The following is an 8,854-nucleotide window of genomic DNA, read 5'->3' on the forward strand; positions in this document are numbered from 1 at the left end:
CCAGGTCCTAAGGAAAGTTCAAGAATGGGATAGCAGAAGAGACATGGTTTTGAATTCCAGGTGCTAGAAAAAGTCAGGAAGGAAATGAACTCTAACAATGGGTAGAAATAGAAGAGAGATCTAGCCCTTCTCTCTGCCTCTGAGGAAACAGGTCATGGCTGCTACTAGAGACTTCAGCAAATTGGCAAATTCTCCTGGGCTCTCCTGAGACATTGAGGCTAAATCCTACTTTGGCAGCAAGGATAGTGACCTAAGATGGCATTGGTGGGAAACAGTTGTGTGGGGATTTTCATTTGTTAAGTGGAGGGAAGGCAGGTGTGTATGTAATAGAATGGGGTAGATGGAGACTGTCACAAAGTTAAGGCCGATTTGAACTATAAAGATGGACAAGTAACTTCTGTCTAGAAAAGAGATCACAGAATTTAGGATGGGCAAAAGGTTTAGGAAATATCTAACCTCACCCCTTCTTTTACAGATGAGGAAACTGAGGCCCAGAGAGACTTGTGACTAGTGACTTGCCTACAAACAACAATGCTGAAATTTGAACTCAGGGCTATTGACTCTAAATCTAGTGCTTTTCCTACCAAGTTATTCTGTCATCTATTTGCTCTGTGGCTTCTTCAAAATGGACACATTGATCACAAAATAGGCTACATTTTCCCTTTAAATTTGGCCAGTATAACCCTAGGATGATCTATACTCATACTCTTGATAAGATAGCAATAAAAATGACAAGATCAAATTACCAAATTTCCATCTAAAGAAAAGCAATAAGGCCCACATAAAAAAAATACAAAACATTTTGTAGCAAGCATTTTTAATAGTGTGCATTGAGGTCATGAGGTTTTCTTTATACTCACTTAAGTTCTCCCACATATTATGGGAATTTTTTATTTTTCATTTTCTTTTATTAATTTTATTATCAGAGAATGAGAGGAGGTCAGGGCTGTTTCTCCTAATTAGGAGGTTATTGAGTTAGTTGGTACCTGTCTATAGGATATGAAAATATATTTAGGAAAAACATTCCTCAGATAAGAAGCCAGAGGAAAGATCTTAATTGTCCCCAACTCTGGATATCTTGATGACATGTAAATCTTTCCCCTTAATCAGTCTAGTGTGAACCCTGTAAATGTTTAATGTATAACCTTAGTTTACCTATAGAATCTGTTTAGGTTTGTTTCCTTAAGGAATATATGAGATTATGCTTTTTTTTCACTGTTCAACTTTTATGACATTGAAGGAAACGGGATGATAAATCTGTCTTTAAAAAAAAAAACAACTTCTATGCCCTAAAAGAATGTATGAAATTACAATATGTGAAAGAATTATTTCTCTGTCAGTGATGTAATTTGGTCTGTTAGAAGCTTTGTTAGAATTCACATTTTGTTCAGGATTCCATTTCTACCTCGTGTTATCTATGCTTAAGCATAATAAAATCTAAATTTTATTTTTTGCCTCTAATTTCTGCATCATCTGTGTGGTCAATAGTTACTGTGATATTGGAAATTTGGGGTCCTTGAACTTAATATTGAGGTCTTGGGTATAAACTTCCTGTGGACGTTTAGGGGACTTGAAAACTACATTTCCCATGATTCCTCTTGTGTAATACAGGTGGGCAGGAAGTGTGATTACATAGACAGAGGTGTAAAGTCTCAGAACTTGATTGGGACACTCTTTCCTAGGAAGCAGCCAGGGGTAAGGTATGGCGGGGCATTTGAATCAGATCTTAGCAGGCATGTGGTTTTCCTAATTATCAATATGGATTACAATAAAACCTTAATATTTTTAATTATATCCTTATATCAATTTTATTTGTAACATTACCTACCATATGACTCAAAAAGGAGATATTTCTCCTCTAGTACACTAACATGGAAACAATCCTGGGTTCTTGAAAACTATGCCAGAAAAGCAAAGGTTCAGGAAAAGTTCTGTCGCACTAGCAAGATTTCAAGTATGGGTCAGGCCTGTTATCCAGAGCCTAACCTAGTGAAGTATAAGAGCTTAATGATCAAAGGGTCAGTATACAGGAGCTGACTTTTTTTTTGGCCACAGTAACTCCCAGTGCACCAACTGGGAAGGATGCCATCTGCATCAATGGAGGGAATCCCCCATACTTATATAATCACAGGCTTTGAAATATTAAATCATTTTGAGTGGGTATACATGTGTATGTGTATTTTTACCCACCTAGGCATATGTGTATGTGTGTGTGTGTGTGTGTGTGTGTGTGTGTGTACATAGGAGAGAGAGCTAGCTTCTGTCAAGAGGACTTGGATTCAAGTCCTGCCTCTCACACATTCTGTGTCACCCTGAAAAAATCTTATAATCCCTCAGTGACTTCAGGCAACTCTGTAAAATGAAGTTGTAGAGCCAGCACTGATTCTCTTGTAAATAAAGGGAGTTAGTTTTCTTCACAACTAAAATCACAGGTATGACATCCCAATCTATAATGCATATATGTATGAGTCTATAGATATAGCTCTCTTGTTCTTTCCTCTAGGGCATGGCACATAGTAGGTACTTAATAAATATTTGAGTGATTGCTCTCATCATGATCATCATTATCTTCATTATAACAAGAGCTATCTGTTATATGATCCTTTAAGATTTGCAAAGCACTTTACATATGGTAACTGATTTTCACAACAACCCTGGAAGGTAGGTATTATTATCCCCATTTTATAGGTGAGGAAACTGAGCCTGGGAGTGCTTAAGTGACTTGCCCAGGGTCACAGTTACTAATGTCTGATTGTGTCTAAATGTATGATTCTAAGTGTGTCTAAGTGTTTACTTGTCAGATTCAGGATTCAAACTCAGATCTTCTTGACTCCAGATTTCCAGTCTGGTGGTAGGGAAGGCAGTGGGGCTATATTTTGCCTATCCTGTTACTTCAGAACCTGCACTGTAAGTAATGAGACTGAGGATTCCTAATAGGATATTAGCTATAAAGGTCATTGTCACCCTGTTCCATTTGTAATTTATTTTAGGATTATATGCTAACCGCTCATTACTCAGAAAAACTTGTGGCCCAAACATCAGGATTTTATTTCATTGTTTCGCAGAGAAAAAGTGTTGAAAACATGTTTGGAATGTGCTGAAGCCCTTAAATTGCCCGTGGCTGGTCACTATATGCTTTCTGCACTTAGACACAGGCTTCAGTTACTCTGGAGAGGGTGGTAGGTATAGGGTGGGCCTTGGAGGACAGCCAAGACTGAGTAGAATATAAAATCTCAGATTTGGAACCATATAGGTTAGATGATGATGATGATGATGATGATGATGATGATGATAATGATTATCCAGAAGTGACAAGGAGATCACTTTTGGACAATTCTAATTATTAGTAAATTCTTCCTTATACTGAGGCAAAATTTACCTTTTGACTTCTAACCATTGTAGAGGTTCCATAGCTTGGGAATACAGCTATGATTCCTCTGGCTCCTGCCCAGTTCTTTGGCATCCAGATTATATTGAGTTTCTAATAGGGTTTCTCTCCTTCTTCTGGCAGGACCCAGAAATTGAGAATTCTCAGAAAAACACAAATACATGAATAGGTTTCCTAATAGCTTTTAGACTTCCATAACCATTTCAAGAGTCTAGATTTTGAATAGGAATAGAAAATGAGACACACGACTGTACAACTTTGGTCTTCCGCAGCATATAAATGGGGCTTGGGGAAGGGAGAAGAGGGGATATTCTCTTTGATCTCCTATGACCTACTCCAGGCTACCCTAAGGAGTCTAGAACTGATTTGTTCTTCTAAACCTTTGCTCATTCCTCTCTTTTCTTATTGCATTAAATCCCTACAGGTTTTTATCCTTTTTAATCTATTCAAATGTCAGAATAATCTTAATCTGCTGCTTTATGTATATCACACCTCTTTCTCCAACCTTCAGTGTCTCCCTATTGACTACTGAATTAAGTATGAACTTCTGATCTTCATGTTCAAGACCCACTGCAATGTGGCTTCAACCTACCTTTCTGACCTTGTCCCATGTTACCTCATTCCAGTCAAACAAATCACTTCCTGTCATTCTCATTTTATTCTTTCTTGGCTCTGTGCCTTTGTCCTCACGCTCCTTCTGACCTCCATCTGCATCTGCTGAATTCTCCCCCCTTCTTTCAAGGCCCATCTCAGGTACCATTTATTTCCTGTGTGGAGCTTTTTCTTACTGCCTTTCTCTAATGAAAGTGATTTCTCACTCCTCAAATCGTTCTTAAGAGCTTTGCACTGGCATGTATGTAATAGGGGTTTGGTGCATCCCTAACCCACCTAAGGGTGTCATCCACATGAAAGACGTTATTGATGGACCTGCTTCTGGGAGGCTGCAGGGCTGGAATATTTATGGGCATTCTGTGCTGGCCTACCAGATGGTTGGGAGCAACCTTTGTAGCCAGAGCTGGCAGCCCCTTAATTGTTATCTCAGCCACTTGGCTAGCTTTCTCTGCCTTTCTGTCCAAGGGTGAAGGATTCCTTCGTGCAAAAGTGGCTCCCAGATACATGGTCAGGCAACACAGAATGTCCACATATGCTATAATTCTCCAGGAAGCAGATAAGCTAGTGTCTTTTCACATGAGTGAGGCCACTTAGGCATGTACCAAACCTCTATCACACATGGAGCCTCCTGCCATTACATTTATCCCACATAAGCCTCTATTGGAGTTATTTGTGCTTGTGTGATAGATACAGATATATACATAGAGATATATCTCTCTATATCTATACCTATATGTGTATTTATAGCTATAAATAGATTAGAACTACATTGACATAACATATTATAATTATATCTATAAACACACATCTACATGTATATTTATAATTATATGTAAGCTAGATATAGATATATACAGATATTATAGATATACCTATGTATACATATGTGTGTATACATGGAAAAAGATCGAATATAGATATAGAAATATAAATATCTACATGTATATATGTAGATGTGTGTAGAGGAAAATTTTAGATATCTAGATAGGCATATACACATATATATATCTACGTGTATAAATGTGTGTGTGTATAGATATATATGTATATTATATATATACAAAGATACAAAGTTATGTAGAGATATCTATATCTATCTAGCTAGATCTGCCTGGACCCATATTTCTATCTCTAGATGTCTTTCTCTATTGGATTATAAACTTCATGAGAGCAAGCAAGGTTTGGGCCCAATCAATGAATCCCCAGAGGTCTTCAGATAATACATAACTAAGAGATGTTTATTGAGTTAGAGAACAATTGGAATGTCTGACCAGCTCTTCAGCATTTCCAGTCCAAGATTAAACAGTCTGCAGCCCAAGCACAAGGCTGACTACATGAGGCTCACTCCAGATTAGCAGGGCATAGCCTTCATTTCTGCAGAAGAGTTAGCTGAGTCACCCAATCAATCCACAAGCATTTACTACGTGCTAGACACTAGAGTTAGGGATACAGAGACAAGGAAAAGGAAAAGTAGGCCTTTTCCTCAAGAAGCTTCCAACTGACCTCTCCCTCTATCTACACATTTGTATATACAGACTCGCAGACACAGACACACATACATGCACAGATACACCCCCCATAGACATATCCATGCAGATACAGACACACTGACATACATGAAGATACACACATAGACACACACAGACATAGATACACACACATAGACATACACATACAGACATACACACACAGGCACACCCATGCAGACACAGATACACACACATGCAGACACAGATACACACACATAGACAGACACAGACATGCAAGACACACACAGACACAAACACACATGCCCTTCTTTCCCCCATCCTAGAGAAGTATAGAGATGGGAATGGAGGGCAGAGCCCTAAAGATTGGGGGAAGGAAGGAAGAGGGAGTAGGAGGGTCGGAATGACTTTACCTTCATTCAGTTTTATTTACAGTTTTATTCAGACTCAGTTCAGACACCATCTCTGTGGAACCTTCCATGACATCCCTGCTTCCGACTCCACCTGAAAATACTATTTTGTTCATCAAGCTTTCTTAGAGTACTTTGTATTTCTTATTTTCTTGCAACATAATCTACCTTGTATTATACTGTGCATTTGTTATATCTTCTCTCCCCAACTCTACAATAGAAGATTCTTGTTCCTCAAAGTCATTTTCTTTTCTCTTGTCTGCTGCCTGTCCCCACTGCCCTCCATTTTCCTAAGTCTACAGTCTTATTGTAGCTTGTTGGTTTTTTAAAACATTTTTCCATGCATTTATTGTCTTTTCCTTCCTCTCCTTCCAACAAGTCAACAATTTAAAAAACCCTTATAACAAATATGCATAGTACAGCAGAACAAATTCCTATATTGGTCATGTCCAAAAAATGAACAAGACAGCTTCATCTTCCATCTTCATATCCAAATATAGGGCTTTGTATAGGATGGGCATTTAATAAATATTCATTGACTTAAATTGAACTGTTAGATCAGCAATGTGAAGGGCAGCCCATCTGTGGTTCAGCATCCTAGGTCCATCAGAGAGGAGAGAATGACTTCCTCTGTTCCCTGCTTAGAAAATACACGTGCAGCCCACGGCGATAGTCTCCATAACAGTCCTTGGGGTGCAGGCCTTCTGCTGCCTCCAGCCAGCCCGGGGAAACAAGGAACAGAGGCGGCGACGTACAGGGATCTGGCTGTAAATAGGCACACTCACCATGGTTCGGTCCTCCTGCATCGTGAAAGGATTGATGCAGCCTAGACAAAGGCAGCGGGCCTCTGGGAGGTCCATAGGGATACGAGCTGGGTCATGATTCAAGCTGCAGGAGAGATGTGGGAGGGAGGCTCACAGAGAAGGAGCTGATTCACAAAGTCCTCCCTTGACCCCTTGCCCCCAGACACAAGGGCTAAGACAGTACAAGGCCTTTACCCCTTGGTCAACTTTCCCCAACTCCTAGGCTGGTGTAGTATAAAGAGCCTTTGACTAAACATAGGGCAATTCTCTGAAGTACTATCTAATATTCAAAAAATATAATAAACATTACAGAATCAAAGTGTTCCCAGATTCAGAGAATCTTAGAGATGGAAGGGGATGTCAAAGGTAACATAATTTGTGTCTGAGTAGGCATCCCCAGTATATCCCCTTGGTAAGTGTTCATCTAGCCCTACTTGAAGCCCCTTAATGATGGGAAACTCATGACCTTTAGAGAGAGACTGCTCTAATCTCAAGTTATTCCTTATATGGAGCTGAAATCTGCCTTCCTACAACTTCCCCCACTGCTCCTGTTCTGCCCTCTTGGGCCAAGCAGAATAAATTCTCTACCTCTTCCATATTACTGCCCTTCAAATACTTGAAGATAGTGGTCATGTTTCCCCACTAAGTCTGCTCTTCTCTAAACCAAACATCCCAATTCCTTTAACCTAAAGTAATAACGTTATTGTTCAGTCGTTTTTTCTGTTGTGTCCAAATCTTTCGGACTCCATTTGGGGTATTCTTGGCAATGATACTGGAGTGGTTGGCCATTTCCTTTTCTAGCTCATTTTATAGATGAGAAAACTGAGGCAAACAGGGCTAAGTGATTTGCTCGGAATCACACAGCAAGAAAGTGTCTGTCTCATAAAGATGACTCTGCCTGATTCTAGGCTTGGCACTCTATTTACTGTGCCACCTAACTGCCTCAAAGTAGTAATAGCTAATATTTATATAGTCTTTTAAGGTTTGCAAAAAAAAAAAAGTGCAAATAACTCATTTGATCCTCATAGCATTACACATTATTCCCACTTTATGAAACTGAGATGATGTAAAGTGATTTGCCTAGCTAGGGTCGTGTAGTTAGGAAAACTCTGAACAACAACAATACTTAAACAACTTACATTTCTGTGGCGGTTTCAAATGTTTTCCATTTATTGCCTCATTTGATTTTCACAACAACCCTGTGATTTCACTGGGGTGAGGAGCCAGAGAGAAAATTCCCTCCATCAATTGTTTAGCAAGCTAGTTGGGATCTCAGATCTAGAGGACCCTATCCAGGGTCACATAGCTAATATATGTCAGGGATGGGTCTTGAACCCAGGTTGTCCCCACTCCAGCCAAGCAACAGATATTTGTTATCTCAAATTTGTAGATGGGGAGAAAGAGGCTCATAAAAATGGTTTCTTGAACAGTAATATAGAGCCAGGAGGAGATGAAGTCTGAATTGGAATCCAGGTTTTCCAAATACAAGCCCAGCACTCTTTTCATATGACCAACACTTTTTTTTTTTTTATAAACCCTTGTACTTTGGTGTATTGTCTCATAGGTGGAAGATTGGTAAGGGTGGGCAATGGGGGTCAAGTGACTTGCCCAGGGTCACACAGCTGGGAAGTGGCTGAGGCCGGGTTTGAACCTAGGACCTCCTGTCTCTAGGCCTGACTCTCACTCCACTGAGCTACCCAGCTGCCCCCCTGACCAACACTTTTTCTACTATCACCTTCACTTGATTTTATTTGTAGTTTATTCAGGTTCAACTCAATTGTCACTCTCTTTCTACACAATAAATGTCCTCAACTTCATTTAGTCTTTGTTGTGGGAGAGGCACCTTAGAGTTGGAATGGACCATAGAAGTAATTTTCTTTAATATTCTTACCTCCATGAGTAAGTGAAAACAATATAGATTTGAAATTGGAAGACTTTAGTTCAAACCTTATCTTTGCTACTCATTACCCTGATTGATTTTGGGCAAGTTCGTTGGGGTCTCAGTTTCAGTATCAGGAAAATGTGGAGAATGAACTAACTGTGCTTTCCTGCCCTTCATCCTCTGACTTAATCACACTTCTATAGCATGAATTAGGAGAACTTTCTTTCTTTCTTCTTCTTCCTTCCTTCTTCCTTCCTTCCTTCCTTCCTTCC

The sequence above is a fragment of the Gracilinanus agilis genome, chromosome 2 (genome assembly GCF_016433145.1).
Source record: "Gracilinanus agilis isolate LMUSP501 chromosome 2, AgileGrace, whole genome shotgun sequence".
Classification (NCBI taxonomy): domain Eukaryota; kingdom Metazoa; phylum Chordata; class Mammalia; order Didelphimorphia; family Didelphidae; genus Gracilinanus; species Gracilinanus agilis.